We start from the raw sequence: 18,222 nt of genomic DNA on the forward strand, positions 1-18,222 counted from the left end.
TGCAGTCCTTGAATATTGAACCTTTCCTTAGTATTCCCATTCTTCTGCACAACCATAAAATGCAGCCTCTCCTGGTTGGCACAGATTCCAGACTTGGACACACAACAAGCAGGACATGTGTTTGAGGAGGTTTGGCCCACAATGACTCAATGAGGGGGAGGATAGACTGCTAATGTCCATTCACAAGCCTCTTCAGTTTGTAAGCCATGAGAAAAACACAGGGTGTCATTTGCTCCCAATGCTTCTCCGTACCTCTCCACCTGGCTACTGCTTCTCCAGCAGAACAGGTTGGGATTGCTTTCTTGGAAAGAGCTGGGAGATGCATGTTCCTTTTCTGCATACTGCAGCAACCATCTTTGAAAGAAAACAAGCCCCATTTCTGAAACTGTTATAAATGTTCAGAATCGCATGAATGGTTTCTTTAAGGTTTGTGACCCTACGGGAATATTCCCCAGAAACAGAGGCTACTACAGAGACTTTGCAGCATGGCAGATGTGATCAGACCAGCCATGGTGTAATCACCCTGGCAGGAGCATAACAGAGCACGAAAGAATGTTTGCATGTCAAGAACAGTTTGGGACAAGATTACTTGCAAATCTAATCTGCATAGCCCTACTCAGTGCTTTTCAAGAAGGTCTCTTCATCAGGGAGAAAAAACAAGACAGGGAGACATTCTTATACAGGAAACATCTCTGGGGCTCATTCTTACCACTTCCTCCTGTCCTTATAATCAACCCCTTATACCTCACAGCCACTGCCCCTGTGCAAAGCTGCATTACACCGTGGCTTGTGGAATTACAAGAGACCAAGTGTGAACGTGAAAAAAAACCTAAAAAATCTTAATAAGCACCTTCACCCTCTCACCAAGACATGGTTTAGACTGGCATATTTTGTCCTGTTAAACCAAGCAACATCAAGAAATTGCAGTGTGCAAACATTCACTGAGACCACACCCTGGAAGAGTGAAGGAAGATGTGCAGCAGCGTGACACAGCCGGACAGTGGCAACAAGGCAACAATTTCTATCACAGGAAAACTGCAAATCAGAGTTTAACTCGTCTAACCAGCCCCTCTGCATCACATCAAGGACACAAATCTACCACCACCCTGGAATTTGTGCTCTCAGGTCTGTGTTCCTGGGTTGCCAGCATTTAATGCATGTCTCTGGTGGAGCCAGCAAAAGCCCTTGTAAAATTGATCTTGGCCTGCACACATAGACCTAAGGTGGTAATTCACCTGGATAATTTGCAAATGGGAGGTTTGAGGACTGGCACGGTGGAATGAAATTCACTTTATCAGAATCTGCAGGTGATGAAATTCGATCCCTGTGCACAGTCCGCATGGACACAAGGAAGTCAGTGGAATCACTGAAGATTCGAGACAGAATTTGATTGAGGACAATAAATATTATTATTTCTGGAAGCAGCAAGTTTTCCTGCAATTCTACATAAAGTCTAATCTTACAAACAGGTGTTGTGGGACACAGAAGACAGAGGAAAAGCAGCATGGAAAAACTAGCGTGTGATCTCTCAGATACAATACCATACCCAGGTGGATAATAACCCTACTACAAAAGAAACTATTCCAGCCACACCTCATCATTCCACTAGAGAGACCCTCCTTTAGCAAGGTATTGCTGACTAAACAGAGAAGTTTAAACACCAGCAATCCAGGTAGAGGCCAGTCTGGCTCAATGGCTCCTGATGTGCTGTTGACCCAGAGCTAAAATAATTAGCCTATTTCCTTTTCAAGTGTTCTCAAATGCCACTTGGCTGTGTCACTCCACACCAGAGAACTCTGAAGCAGACTAATTACACTGGCAAATGTTTGATTGAAAATTACACTCAAATGATGTAGCCTGCAAGAGGTTACCTTCCTCCCAATACAAAAGGCCTGATTCAGGACTCTGGGGCAGCTCCCCTTTAAAGTCTCTGTAATTCTGCAAGTCCAGGAAGCACGGTAATAGAGAAAAAATAAACTTATTTTTGGCACACAGGCCAGATTCATTTTGCTAGCAGTCCCCCTCTGATGCTGATGCAGCCCAAATGTGGCTGATGAGCCTGTTATAGCCTTGACTAGCTCAGATGTGGGCAGGAGGAGGAAAACACCAGCGTTACTCTCCATTGGTGACAACAGCCCAGAGGCACAGCTCAGCAAGAATTTTAAGAAGCTAAAATGCTAAGCATCGAAGTGAGATTCTGTCCCAAAACTTCCTGTGGGTTACATTTGCACCTGAGTTTCTCTACCTGTAAAATAATAATTACTCAACACACCAGTTCTTGTAGGACTTAATTAGCACTTGTCAACCTCTTAGAGCTCCTCAAGGGAAGAGGAGCTATGCACCACAAAGTACTAATTAATGGAAGAATCCTTTGGAACAAAGTATACGATTCTGTTGTTGTCAGATCTAATAGAGTCATAAAAAAACAGGGCTGGAAGGGATATCAAGAGGTAACCTAGGATGTTCTCCTGCCCTGAGGCATGATCAAGTATATCTAAACCACTCTTGATAGCTGAATACCCCTAAATCTTGGGATGCTCAAGCTGTGGATTAAAATAGATAAAGATGGACTCACATTACGTGTGCATTGCACTCTCTGTCTCTGCTGAATGCAGATAAATACTCCCTCATGTGTCACACATAGGGCCTCTCTTAAGTGCTCTCTGCACTGGCCTGAAAGAGGCTTTACTGCGCCCACAATGAAAGTGTATGGTGAGATCTACCAATCTTTCCAACTTATTGTTATTACTGCTCATGCAATAAAAAGCCCCATTGTAGCATACAATCCCCAAATCTCAAAATTGGAATTAAAGAGACACACAAAATGTGAAAAAGTTCTCCAAATGGGGAATGGAGCAGAGGCATGTTAAAGGATGTGCTCATGGTTATGTGGGGCTTCAGCAAGAACCAGAAATTCGGTGCAGATCACCCAAGTCTCACACATGAGTGAATTGCAGGACTTCCCTTCCGTAATATCTTCAAACCATTTTTGTTATGTTTTTCCCTCTTTTCTCCCCCCTTTCCAACCTCAAGAGTCCATCTAAAGTACAGTTTGGCCTAACATATATTGCAGATGTGCCTACTGAAGCACTGCACAGCCTTAAGTTTAAGATTTCCTTTTTTTTTTTTTTCCTTTTTTGAAACTGAAGTTAGGCAGGTCAGGCCTGGAACATTAGCTACAGAAAGATTTTTAGAGGGTTTTTAAAAATGATTTAATTGTAAAAATGTGTCAGTTCAGGCAGTCTTTCCAAGACATACATGCAAAGTACAGTAGAAGATACCTTTTATTTGATTAACTTCATACAGGAAAGCTTTTGAAACTTATACTTTCTTCATCAGGCTAGTAGATAAAAGCTAAGCTAGGCAACTGATACAGCACTTCAGAAGCTTATTAAATTAACCAATTAAACTGAGGCAGTATACAATATACAGAGGCCAAGGCAAACAATAGGAGGTGGAACACACTCCTGGGGCTGAGACGATAGTGTTGTGTCAGCATTTCCATTATGAAGCTACTTCAGAGTTCTTGTGGGAGCTGTGCAATAAAAAAAAAAAAAAAGCTTAAACCACTGAATTCAGTCATTCTAAGGGATTCCCAAACATGCCCAGGCAGATGGAAGAGCAAGACACAAACCAGTTTTTCACTAATTTTGTCACTTGAATTAGAAAGCAGGTTTGGCCTGGAGAAACAGGTTGGCACATTACACAGGAAACAAAGAAAGGCTGGTTCTCTGGAGCTGCGCTGTGCCCAGCATAAGGGAGCCCTGTTCTTGGTTGCTTCAAAATACAACCATAATGAACATGATTAATCAAGTACAGCATGTCTGCACGTTTGTGTGGGCTGAGACACAGAGCTTACTCAGTAACAGAAGGTCTTTGCGGTAGGGTTGGCATCTTGTATAGTATCTTATTCTCAATCACAGCGTCCCCACACGGCAACGCAACACAAACTGTGAAAGAAGACAAATCACGAATAGAGCAAAGCTGCTTGTATCGGCAGAGTTGAACCACAGAGGTGTACCTGACTTGAAGATTTGTCATCTCTTCAGTGCTAAACAAGAACCAAAGTGAATACTTTTCACAACGGGAAGAATCAAGCGTGAGCTGAACTCCCCCTAAAATTTTGGGTGCTCAGCATCACATTCAGATCCCAGTTTTGAAGGTTGGTCCTTCCCTGTACAAACAAAGCAGATTCTTTAGGTAACAGATTCAGTGGTTTCACTTTACATCTTGCAATGCATGGAAACCTTTTCACAAGGTGCAAACCTTTTCACGCAGCTCCAGAACAACTCATTGAAGGGAGAAAAAAAGAAAAAAAGAGACCAATAATGGAAACACTGACACAACATTTACTGTAACAGCATGATCAGCAGCAACTATAATTCTCCTTCAGAAAGTTACACCCACCATGCTTTCTTTGGCCTGTATACCTTTCACATTGCCTTGGTCTAACTGGTTAATTTAATAAGCTTCAGAAATATTTAGTTGCCTGGCTCAAAAATTTGGACACAACTTAAGACCGGGTAGCCTGGTTTGTGACCACAAGTTGTTCTTGGGATGGCATATCCACGGTTCAGAACAACATCCCAGCTCTGCTCTAAGGGCAGTTCTCCTTTGCTCCATTTCCTCTATGGAAACCGAACAAATCCAGCTCAGTTCCCAGCAACACAGAGCAGCCACACGGCTCTGGATATGAAAGCAGCTCGACAAATGAAGGTTAAATTGAATTAGCTGAATCCACTTAGCATTCCAGCTCTGCAACAGAGTTTAAGAGAGGCTGGGGAGCACTGGGAAAGCACACGGGTGTTTTAGAAGAGACAGGATGCCATGGCAGGTAAGGACCAGCCTGGGACAGAAGACCCACTGATATTCCTGCCTTTGCCAGTGACCTACCACATAACCCTGAAGAAGCCACTCCATGTGTTTTTCTTTCCCCTCTTGCCTGTTTTCTGCTTTGATTATAAAGTTTTCCAAGTGATTGCATCATAATGTTTGTACAAAATATGCATTTGCATAACATCTCACACAACAAGGACCTGATCACAGCTGGGGCTTCTAGACATAAGAGTTATAAAGAAAAATATTAGCAAATTCAATGTGTTTAAATGCCCATTATGGGTATTTTGTAACCAACATTTCTTCATTAAATATTCTACTGTGTTGTTTTGCCAAATGACACAGGATAGAGGAAGGTCCTGTGTGGAAGATGTTGGCTGATGCTATTCCTTGCAGGAAGAACCTGAGGGGTATCTTGGAGATTGAAAAGGTATGGACAATTTTGTAGGCTAACAGCAAAAATCTAGAAGAGCTACATAGCTCTGACAACCTGACAAAGACATTTTTCTATCCTGAGCTTCAGTTTCACTAATTCTCTTCACAGGACCTTGGTGTCTTCAAACCCAAATTCACTGGTTCAGCCTCATGTAGACACACAACTCAGTCTTAATCTAATCACAGAATCATCAATGACTGTGACTGAAAAAATGCCTTTTGGATCATACCCAGAGTTAACATTATTTCTACCCAGTGTGTCTCCCTTTGTACTCATCTCCAAAATGGTGAATAGCAAATGAAGAAAAAGGGGAGAAAAGAAACTAAGAGAAGTAGTGACCAATCTTCCATATCGCAGGTGTGCAGCTAACAACTGTCTAACCAGAAAGCTGCAAAAGACTCATCTGAGCCAGCAATAGCATCAACAGGAGCTGAGCTAGAAGCTCAAGTTCTGGCAGTAGCAGTGCCCCAGGAACAATACTTAGAACGAGTAAGGCCAGTGGCAGCAGTTCTTCTGGCTGACCAACAGCTAGGATCCCTATCTCTTTCATTGGGCAAAGTGCAAGACTTCTGGGTGCACATAGGAGTCGGCCTTGCAACCCAGCAGAGGGAGAAAAACCAGCTGTAACCTCAGTGCCCTTCCAGAGCACCACAGATCTATAAGCAGAGGCAGGAGAATGAGGCTGGCAGTACATGCTGTTTAACAGGAGGAAAGAAACAGCATCAGTGTAGATACTACTTTCTTATACCCATTCCCAAAGCTTGGATTTTTGACATTTGTCTTGTGAACTTAACATGCAATCTGGGTTTGAGCAAGGTGATTCCACACAGCTCAAGAAACAATAATGGCTATGCAAGTTATCACCATCTATCTTGTAATTCCTGTCAGTCTTGAAGATTCCTTCTGCAAAGCACCCACCTGTACAGTGCCAAGAACCCAAACAAAGCACCAGGACTACTCCAAAGAGAATGAGATGGGCAAGTGCAAAGCAACTTGTTCAAGAGTTCATTAAGCCAGTCACAGACTTTGGCTTTCTTAATCTTCACCTGGTGTCCTACATCCCCACCCTTGATTCCTCAGTGCATCCTGCGACACATTGCCAGACAGCACGATTCAACTGAGAGAGTCATTACTGACCAGCTCCCACAGAGCTCAATGCAAGTTCTGCCACAAATTCTGCAAAATTTTGATTTAGGTTCTTGCCAGCCAAAGCTGACGCATTTCCTACACAAGTGCCATAGCACACTTGTGTGCATTAATAGCACTCGCAGTTCAAGAGCTGGAGTTGTAACACATTATGCTGTGCAACATCCAGGTACTACAGCTGTCTGGAGCAAACCCTTTCATGTTGAGCATTCCTCCTCTACATGCTCCAGCTGAAGTTGGATGTTCCCTTCTTGATCTCAGTACCTAGGTTTGTGTTGGTTTTTTCTTTTTCTATTTTGAAATTCTTAAAATCAAAATGCAAGTGTTTGCTCTCTTAAAGGGGAAAAGAGGCTGGAGTGAGTAAAATATCCTTTCCCTTTAATGATCTGCTGCTCAGCCGGCTGGGACAAAGTTGGATATGATGTCAGATTCCTGGTACTTTAACACAACAGGGCTGTTTCCCCTAAGTATTTCTCTAACTAAGCAGAACTCAAAGGTTTCCTTCTCCAGCAAACACCTGAGCAGAAATGACTCACCCACGGTGTCGGCAACTGGCACAGATCTCTCAGCCCTAGTGCCAAGCCTACTTATATTGTTGAAATACTGAGAGGAGAATTTTCCTTCTGTGACTTCCAAAAAGGTTTGTTCATCTGTATTTTTCACAAAAAAGTACTGTTATGCTCCTTTTTGTCAAGGCGGGGCGGGGGGGGGGGGTGGTGGAGAGATGAGTTGGGGTAAAGCATATTTGTAAGACCAGCCATACAGCAAAGTCAATGTTTCATGAGCTTGAAAAAATATAATGCATCTATCTCTAATCAAATCACTTTTTATTTTTTCTGCCTGATTCCTTCAAAAATAATGCATATATGATCATGGTATGCATGAGCATGCATCTCATAACATTTGAATGAGTTGGTTGCTTTCAGCTCAATTTGATAGAGACACGGGAGTTTCAGAGGTGTCAAGTTGCCACAAGTTTCATGAAAATAGGCAAGTGGATAGAAAAAGAGATCTAGAGGCTGGAAAGCTGCAGCATGAGTTCACCCAGTGTTGGGCACCAGAAAATGACATTGTAAAGGCACTGACACATGGAATAGCCTCAATGGAAGGTTACAAGCTGCAGTACACCAAGTACCACCTGAATATTTATTTTGAAGGACATCGTAACAGAAGTCACCAGTCAAAAAATGAATGGCCCTCAACATACAGCAGACAAGACAGCTAAATACTTCAAAGGAAGCCTACAAGCAAAATTACTATTAATTTTAACTAAACCCTGGGCTGGACACTCCTCTTACACCCATGTAATCATTAATTTCAGAGGAGTGACTTCTGATATACCCCACGGTAAGCCCCAGATCATACAAATCCACTCTTTATTGCCTGAGTAGTGCCATTTAAAATCAATAGGATTACTCATAGTGGTAAAGTTAAGCACCTGTGAAAGTGTTTGCAAGATTGAGGCCTAAGGCCTGGTCTAGGCACAGCTTTTGTACTTGAAGAACTGGTTCATTTAAAGGTTTGTTTTGTTTTTGGCTTTATTTTTAAAGAAAACAACAGAATAATTAAAGCCATACAACCACTTTAAAGTGGACACGTTTTTATTACTGTAACGGGAACTTCCAACAGCACAGCCATTCCCAGGTCAGCTACGCTGCTCCAACTGCACTCGCTCTGTAGGCAGTTGCATCAATGCCATTAAGAGCAGCCCCAACTTTTGCACCTTGAGCTGCTCAGCAAGGAGATGCCAGCCCTCTATGTCTACTCAAAGGTCTCCAGGTAATTAATCCATGGAAAACACCTGATGGAACAAGCAACATGGGCAAACCCATGTTTGAACAACATTTGGTCTGGAGTGTGTCAAAAAATAGGAATTTCCCCCCCTCAGTTTTCCTCCTATCCTATGTGTGTGCACCCACAGGAAAAAAAAAAACAAAAACAAAAAAAAAAAAAAACCCAACAAAACAACACACACCTAAAAGACTTTAGATCTTAGAATTTCATGTGTGCAGAATTAAGGAAGGTGGAAAAGGTCAAGATTGCCTCACAAGACAACAACAAAAAGGAGTGTCCGTTCTAAGGAAAACACCCCAAACTTTAGGGGATGCTAGGAGGAAGAGGGGGTATAACAGTGAGCTAACACATTTGGATTGCTAAGAGGTTAAAAAAATTGTCACACTTTCAAAGAAGAAAAAGACAAAGGACATTAAGAGTAAACAGGAAATTTGGGAAATCTATTTCACTCAAAGTAGCAAACATCTGGAATAAATTGTCAAGAATTTAAGACCATCAAAGCAAAGTATTAATGATGTTAAGAGGCAGCTAGACTGGAGGAGGAGACTGAAGAATACAGTGATAAAGGAGAGAGGTGGACCTGAGATAAACCTAGAGGCAGCAGGTTCATTAGCCTAAAGGGCTTTGTTTCTCTGCCCAATATTTCTTATATGCTCCAGGGTTGAAATGTTGGGGTTTTTTTTCTGCTGCTTTTTGGTTTATGTAAAGGAAACTATACTTCCCCCCCCCCCCCCCCCCCCAGGAATTCCATGCTAGGATCTGTGACATGGTACTTCATTGTTGAGCCTCAAAATTTCTAAGTTTAACTCAGGAAAGTACAAGAAAACTGAATACATGCTACTCCTTCCACCACGCAGAACTTTCTGAAGTCTGGAGTCCTTATTCCTCCCTTTCACACTTCAAATTAAAACTAGTTCTTACTTTTGTTACAGAATGTTTCTTAAAGAAGAAAAACCTCATTCCTTTAATCAAAAGGATTTAGTAAACATCTCCATGGATTCAAGAGCTGATTTTTAAAACACTTAGTTGTTTTAAAGTAATTCAAACCAGACTAGACAACACCTTTAAAGATGACAAAAAACAGTAGGCATAAATGAATAAGGAGTCTAAGAAGGAAATACTTAGCATGACTTATCCCTTAATATCCAGATCCCTCTCTAGAAGGGATAATCAGAAAGCTATGTTGGCCCTTATTCAAAAGAAGAGAACGGTCTTCCATCTCTGCCTGGACTGTTATTAACTATATTGGTTACATTCATGGTCATTAACATCCTTTAAAAGATGATCTTGGGATTTAATTTTCCACCTCCCATTATTGAGCAATGGAATATTCATAAAACAGTAGACGGAAACAACTCAGAAGAAAAAGAAAAGAAAGCCTCCAAGTTCTCATCTCTGCCAGTTTAATTTAACTAAACTGAGGATTCAACATGAAATTGATTCAGGAGCAGCAGTATATATGCACACACATTAAAAAGCACACTGGGGGGGATATAGAATAATAAAACATGCGCTTGCCTGTCCTCTGCTCTAATAACCACACGTAAACTTCAGCCAAGCCTGACAGAGTGGGAGAGGTTTCAAAGATATGAAGTTCCTGTGGGTTTCATAGTATAGGCAGCTGGGTAAAGGATGAAGATGCGCTTAAGAACCCCACGGAATTAAAGTGCTTATTAGACATAAGAGAATCCACACCAGCCTTCATTACTTGTCTACTAGCACAGGGCCCGCTCATGCTGTTTGTTATCAGCCAAGCAGCCACATCTAAGGAGTCAAAGTTTTATTGGGAACATCTGCTCTTGTCTTTGCAAAAGGCAGCTGAAGCTCTGCTTCAACCTCAGCCACTTCTCCATTAGCTGTTCCCAAATCACTGTGTGCACCTTTCCAGCCCAAGAGGAGCCAACAGGGCTGGCGTGGGGCCACCCCACACTGGCAGGGGCACAGGGAGGGCTAACTGGCACTCGCTGACAGAGCCCCATGCTGCCCCACAACATTGAGGGTTTATTTTTAACCCCAAGCAAAAGAAATATGCCTCGGTACTTGCAAGGAGCAATGAATTAGATCAGAAGAGTTTTGAATGACTGGATGCATTCAAGTTACCCAAATCCGTTGGTGAATTTAGCCACCCACTAACATAGTGGTCATGAGAGGAGGGGTGTCTCCTTCAGGAGCCAGTTCAGACCTAGTGCCTCACTTCAGAGGTCTGAAGTATCCTCTGGGACATCCCTCCCTAAACTATAAAGAAAGCACCAAAACCCCTATTCCTCACTTCATCACTTCAACAAGATGCCACAAATACAGCATTTAAACTGGTCAAAGCCTCTTATTTTTCTCCTAGTTCTAACATGGAGAATCAATGATAGAGGGGCTTCGAGGCACTCCATTCCATATTTCTCCACTGTTTTTACCTTGCCATTAACTAGAGGGAGCCATCTGGAAAAAACAGGATTAAAAGTTTGCTCCATCAGCCAGGTATGCAAACAGGCAACCTGGCCAGACCCTGCCGGTGAGAGCCCGCTGCCCAGCACTCAGTCCCCGGGGCTTAACCGATACCAGCCTGATACGTGCAGGCACAAAACGCAGGAGATCTTTAATAGTAAAAGCAGGCGGCTGTTTTTTCAGTGTCTGACGGGTGCTTTAATGAGCATACTGTGTTGTAGTGGCTGGAAAAAGGTGATAAGCTTTATATGTTATATGAAAAGCCAGGGGGTTACTTTATATAATCAGACACAGCTGACTAAACAGGGCACTGAAAGTCATTCACAGCCAAAGTAAGACAAAACAAAACAAGAAAACCCCCACAACCTTCCCGTCCCACCTCCCCCCAAGAACCGGTTCCCCAGGCACAAGCCTAGGGTTGATCCGAGGCCTCAAACACCCTAATTAATATGCTGCTTGGAAAAAACCACTGGCTTACCTTGGCATGCTGTGAGGCCTCACCTCCACGTCGGTCGTGCAGGAGCAGGGACAGGAGGGCCGGGCTGCACATGGATGCAGAGCAGCTCCTGTGACTGAGCCCAGCAGCCTCTGCCCATGGCCGTCCCCCGGCCGTGGCTCCTGGGGGACACAGGGGAGCCTGTTAGTGTTAATCCCCCACACTTAGAGCCACCCTCCCTGCCCCACACAGGTGTGGGAAGGCTCTGGGTGCCAGCCATGCTTGGGGAACAGCAGAGTTCAGCTTGTGGCAGCAGCCCTACGTGGGAAGGCCAAACCCTGCCGGCATTTGCCGAGCAGGGCTGCCACAGCCACCGCGTTTCACCATGGCTGAGGGGATGCTCAGCTCCGGGTGCCCGGCCTAGCCACACGTGCTGCCAGCAGCCAGCCCGCGAGGGGCCTGGGGGCTGCCCCGTGCTAGCTAGCACGCTTGTTTAACACAGGAACAAAACTAAACTTTCCCATCTTTTCCCGGAAAACCAGGACAGCACACAATATTTCAGCATTACCCTGCATGCTGCTGTTTGTACAAATTTGGGTGAACTGTAACACCAATTTGAAAAGAAATCACTGATATTTCCTTAAGGCTTTTCACAATTCCAGACAAAATACAAATACTTCTACTGCTTCAGCACTTGATTCACACCAGTATTGTTTTATCAAGCATTAAATTCTGTCACAGCCTTTACACTCTCGGCCCAGTTGGGGAGGGCAGAGATCCTCACTGAAACTAGCTAATTCCTGTTCTACAAAATAACTTTCTAGCCATTATTTAAACTGCATCTTTTTTTACATATGATATCTTAAAGGCACTAGCCTACCAGTAAATTCATGGAGATTTATCTCTTTCTGTCCTGTCAGGCACTGCCCCCTCCCCAGCAATTAACTTTCTACTCATCACAGCTGTGGTGGTACCTGCAGCTTCCAAAACTTAAAGGGACAAGGTAGGAGAAGTGAAGTTACCTGCCATCCTCTCCAGTTTTCTGTAAAGCAACTTCTTTTTGAACCACATGAGCCTGTGACACACTGAGCAACACCGGTTTTCAGTGAAGTGTGAGTAGGTTCCTGCAGGAGGCCAAAACCCCTACAAAGCAGGAATCAAAAGGCTTTCAGTAACACTGTGCAAGTCAGCTGAAGGAGAACCAGCTCCCCCCCTTCCCAAGTGTGGAGTGGAGTGGATGTGGGTTATCTGTACTGTACAGGTATACACAAACTGGCTGCTGCTTGAGCTTGGTGAGTAGAATTCACAGCTATCCAAATAACCACATTTCTTCACCACAGATGGCATTTTTTGATGCTCTCCAGTAATAAAAAAGAGAAAAGCTGTAACACCTGCAGCAAATACCCAACCAAGCCTATCAGGAGATTTGTTGGGAGTCAGCTTGCACGTACAGTTTTGCAGGATCAGCATCTAGAAAGACAAAGCCAACAGATACTGGTCAACGGAAGACATGGCTGATCCTGACTCTCTACCTACATGACCTCAGCCAAGATGGTTCTGACCTTACTTTTTCCCTTCAGTCATCTGGCTGCTTGGATCTCCCTTCACTTGAGTACATAAGTTCTCTTACCCCCTGAAAGGGCAGCTACTGTCTTCTAATCATTATAACAAAAAATTCCTGCCTGGCCTAGCATCTGAGCCCTGTATTCCTGCTGAAGCAGCTGACCAAACAGCGAGCTTGCTAGTATATTTTGCAAAAATGTTATGTTCCTCAGGTCAAAAGGCACATTAAGCAATCATTTAAACTGAAAGGGACAGTAACAAATGGCAACATTTCCCCAGATAAGGACTCAAGGAGGTATTGCCATGCTTGTCCTTAAATACCTGAGTTAGCATTCCTAGGCCCCTGCTTTATAATCAGCAGAGTCAGACAGGTGCTTGCAGAGGCTGAATCAGAGGAGAGATGAACTTAAGTGCACTGAAATGCCTATTCAAGGACCTCTCTCCCTTCAATCACTGAAGAGAAGTCCTGCAGTGATAAGCCTCCTTGAATATACACTAGATTTAAGTGGCCAGAGTTAAGTCAATACACATGAGAATCCCCCAAGTCATACAGCTCTAACAAAAATTTCCAGGTTTGCACATCAGAAAACTATTGTTTTAAATACTGTGCCCACATATGCTTCAAGGATCCAGTCTGGCTCCTTCAGTGTGAAACCCCTCTTATGCCTTCTAAAGTCTTGAGTTTGAAAAAAGGCATAATAGCTTGTTGAAAGACAAGGGACCTCAGATGCTGCAGTTGTACAGGCAGTTCTGCACAGCATCAACATGCCCAGAAGTGTTCCTTCACAAGTTATCAACCCCAGCCATGTAATCAGAGCTGTGGGAGTTGGAGTCTCTTCTGGCGCAAGCTAGGGGCTTGCCTTTAGGAATCCAAGTGGATTTACTCTTGCATATAAACCATCTTTGTTGAAGTTGGTTTTCCCCCATTCATAGTGGGAAATCCATTCTTGTATGATGACTTAGAGAGATATGGCTGGCTGTGATTCATGATAACATCTTGCTGATGACCACGTGAATTTAAACAGACTGATGGGGAAATAAAGTAAGGCCCACAGGTGAGAAAATTTTCCTGTATAGTTGCCTACAGACAGGTTAAAGACCTAGACTTCAGGCAAATGTCATTTGGGCTGTACTAACAACACTGCCATCTGTAACATCACAGCATCACAGATTTATTGAAGTTGGAAGGCACCTCTGGAGATAGTCTAGATCAAAACTCCTGCTCAGAGCAGCACTGGCTAGAGCAAGTTTCCCAGGACCATATTCATCTGGGTTTGGGATATCTACAGCAATGAAGACTCCATGACCTACCTATTTAGGTGTTGGAATGGGCTTCCCAGGGCTGTGGTGGAGTCCTCATCCCTGGAGGGGTTTAAGAGTCAGGGTGACATAGCACTGAGGGATCTGGTGGAGCTGGGAATAGTCAGTGTTAGGTTAAGGGTTGGACTAGATGATCTTCAAGGTCTTTTCCAACCTTGATGATTCTGTGATTCTATCCGGGCAACCTGTTCCAATATTTGACCACCATCACAGTGAAAAATTTAAATGTAATTTCTTGCATTTCAATTTGTGTCCATTGTCTCTCATCCTGTCAATGGACACCGCTGGAAACAGTATGGATTTGTTGTACTCAGTTCCATCATCCAGGTCATTAATGAAAATATTATAGAGTTTTGGCATTGTATTTTCACATAAAAAAGTCATACTTCAGACAATCTGCACCTTTTTAACATTAGCGAAAATTCAAGGTATGTCCTTAGATAACTCATGCTGGCACATTACCAAGGTAACAGAGGCAGAGGGGAATCAGATCTAAGAAAGTTTCTGGGATAGATAGAACAGGCTACAGGGGGATCAGAAGCAAGCAGTTACTGAGAAGGAGAGATCTGGAATAAACTTTTACCCACATTGCCTAGAAACATACATAACCTTCACTGCTGCTGAATCACGGGGCAGGGGGGGGTGTTTGTTTGTTTGTTTACAAACAACCAACCCCCAAAATAATTATTCCATTCTGACTAGTGCTGGAATCTTGTGTCCAAGTTGGCATACTGTGTTTTAAGAAAAATATGCACAAATTTAAGGTAATCCCAAAGAGAGCAAGAATTACAAGCATAGAAAAGATCACTGAGGGGAAAAGTTGGGAAAAGAATGTTGAAAAAAAGAAAACTAAGCAATCTTCCAGTGTGCTAACGTTCATTAGAAAGAGGATGTAAAGGATGAAATTGGCTTAATTTGCAGACAGAAAGATTTAGGTTAGATGGTAGGGGAAAGAAATGCATAAATATAAGGCTAGCTTTGGACTTGAGGCTACCTAGGAAGTTTAGACAGGTCAGATAAACATTTCTAACAACAATCCTGCCTCCAAGCAGAACAACAAGCTGGGGGAAACTCATGAGAACCTTTCTCTGCCTTTTATGACAGTATATTTCAAAGGCTGCTCTACCCATTCACAAGGTTTCAGAAAGGTTTACAGGATTAAACGTTTAAGAGTTAATAAAACACATTATCAATTCTACACTGTTTCTTTGTTTTTTCCCATCCAGATAGTAATTGTTTGTGAAAGGGCTGACACTAAAGAGCAACTGCCAGGGTTCATGCAAGTTCAATTCCCATCTGATCATTTTAATGATGCTTGGTGAGAATCTGTTTTTGTGGAATTAATCTCGGCTCTTTGTTCCCTTTAGTTATTTGCATCTGCATCCAAAACCCATAAGCACAGCCCTATGTCCCCAAATGAAATTGGAGATTGACATTAAATTGGGATTGATATAGGCTTGTTCTAAGAATCTTTAATATTTTCATGACATTTATCTGAACATCTGTCCTTTCCCCTTATAGAAGGGGAGGGTTACAGCTCCAAATTTTCTTGCATGATGGTCTAAGAGCCCAGGCTGCAGAAGTCCATATGAGCAACAAGCTTGGTGGTGTAGCCCAACCCAAAGATCTTTTCAAGCTGTCTGTAATAGGCACATGTCTGCTGCACTGCCCTTGGAGTGCAGTAATTCTGGGGCAACAGACAGGGAAAAAAGTGAGAAATGGATTTTGAACAGAGAAAAGTGAACCAATGAGGAAGGAGCAGTAGAATTGCAAAAAACCTGAAGGCGAATAGGAAGGGTCACATGGAACTTGGGGCTGAGAGCCTACATACCACTTGAGTGTCATGAGAACTCTGGTAGTGCATGAATGTTTGGTAGCTGCTGGAGGATCTCATAGCCTGCACCCTGGTTTCGTCCCCACCAGGACCTGGAGAGAATTTAGATTGGCTTTCAAGCAGAGCCTCTGGTTTAGCTTCCTCCAAAAAAGCCACCTAAGTTGTTCAAGGTAAGTAGGGGCAATCAAGTGATTTGCTTCAAAATTGCAGTACTCCAAAACAAATTGCTCTTCTAGACAAAGCCTAGCTCAACCTAATCTGCACTAAGACAGTCCTATTTTCTATCTTCCACACATCTCCATTCTCCTGCCCTGAGGGCTGCTCCCTAAGGAACAGGGAGCCTACAGCAGGGCATAGTAACCTGACCAGCAGGAAAGTGGCCTCACCAATATCCAAACAAGGCAAGCCCAAATATGTTAGTCAGGTTTAAGAGTCTAGGTCATCAGGCAAGTCTATGATGATGAGGCAGGTCCAAGATCAAGCTGAAAAGCCAATTTGCAGGTTGGGGTTGCATCCAGTGATAGTTACTAGAGTCATACCCAGTTCAGTGATTGCTAGGCAGGTCCAGAGTGATATGGAAGACCCAGGAAGTAGTATAGGTCCAAGACTGTAGCTCAAGAAAGGTTTGAAGACCCTGGGCTGAGCTTAAATGGGGCTCTTGGTCTCACGGACAGCAGGTGTGGGTGGGGGTTCCAGGTGAGACTTATCAGGGCCATTAAGGTCTGTTAGTGCACTCAGGACCCTGACAATTGCAGATTCGCAAGAAAATGTAGGGAACTGATGTTATTAAAGAGCAAAGAAGTTTCTTCTCATTCAGTACCTGATGTGTGTGTGTATGAGTTCTAGTGGTGATCTGGGGGAGGGAGAGGGTGCAGTCAGGGGAAGGGGAGAATGTGGAACTGCTCAGACCAGACTTCCATAGCCTAAGATGCTATAGAGCTGCACTTGAAGAAGTCATGTAACTAGGCAGTAACAGATGAAAAAGGTCCCATCAAAAAGTATGCTTTGATGGAAAAATGTGACCTCATCTTTCAAGAGTATTATTCTCAAAGTTTTTGCCCACCAGCTTGCATGAGGAAAAATAAACCTCTCTAGATTGAAGGCCAAAGGTAAGCCTGTGTGCCATTTTATCTATTCTTCAGTCTCATTCTGACATCTTTAAACGGTGCAAAACCCATAAGCACCATGTGACATCTGATGCCTGAGTGACTTCAGCTCAGATTAGTGGAACAGTCAGTACTCATTTGGATGGGTATGTGGTTTTGTGTAGCTCATACAAGGTAGTATTAGACTTTGCACGTGTGCTTGTGCTATACAAGATCATTTTCCAGACCCACCACTCAAGCAATTTCCAGATTAAATCTATAAATGAAACATTCATTTTGCAGTTCTCTCCCATAAGCTGCTCCTTTCTTTGCTGAGAAGTACTGTCACTTGTTTGGGTCTGCATAAGAACCTAAAGCAGAAGCTCATAAATCTACTGTGCCACTGAAAACCCTCTACTTCAATGACCTCCCATTGCTTATCTACAATCCCATTCCATAAGCAGTGGTGATACAACTCCAAAGAAAAACACATTCTGGGGAGAAAAAAGCCATTGTGTGAAACAGGCAGAACTGTTCTCGTACAGGAAAGCTCAGCTTCGGGTGAATAAGCCATGTGGTGGAAAAAAAGGTCATGTAGACTCTTGCAGTGCATGAAGTTTTACTAGTTCCCAAAGCCCAGTCAAGCTGCACACCTTGTTGGGAGGGACAGGTCTGGGTGATCATGCAATTGTTTCAAATGTTATGGGAACTTACAGCAAGAAGTTCTAAAGCCCTCTCCATGTCTTCAGCAAGATTCACGCAAGAAAGGGCTGAATTTTGCTTCTAGCTGTGTCCACTAATGTTTTTAAGAGAGATAATTACTGGTAGATACAATTGGGAATCACCTACTTATACTAGAAAAACATTTCTGTTACAGGAATATGCACAGTGCTTCTGGACAGAGAGGCAAGGGATGAGATGATTTAGTATATCAACTTTGTGTCTGCTAAGAGTCTTCTCATTCCAGCTGTTCTATATTACTGAAGTGCAACGAGTGCAAGGTCTTGCTGGAACAACAGAAAATGCAGGTGGGGGATGAATGTCACATCCCTGAGTCGTGCAGCTTTTTCATGTAATTTCTGCCCCTCCTGCTGAGGGCAGAGTTTGACACCTTGCCCTCAAGTCCTCTTTCTACAAAGGCTAAGATAATGGAAACAGAAAATAAGTGGCTTTTTACTTCATCTCAATGTCTATGTGACTGTGGTGCCAACAACGCTGATGCAAAAGGAAACCATTTTCATTAGTTGTTAAAACAGCAGAAGCCTGTTTCACTTTGGCTGCAGCATCCTTCTGACTCCCACGCAGGAAGTATTCACGCAATATTCCACATAGG

This window comes from Strix uralensis, chromosome 20, assembly GCF_047716275.1.
Source record: "Strix uralensis isolate ZFMK-TIS-50842 chromosome 20, bStrUra1, whole genome shotgun sequence".
In the NCBI taxonomy this organism is placed as follows: Eukaryota; Metazoa; Chordata; class Aves; order Strigiformes; family Strigidae; genus Strix; species Strix uralensis.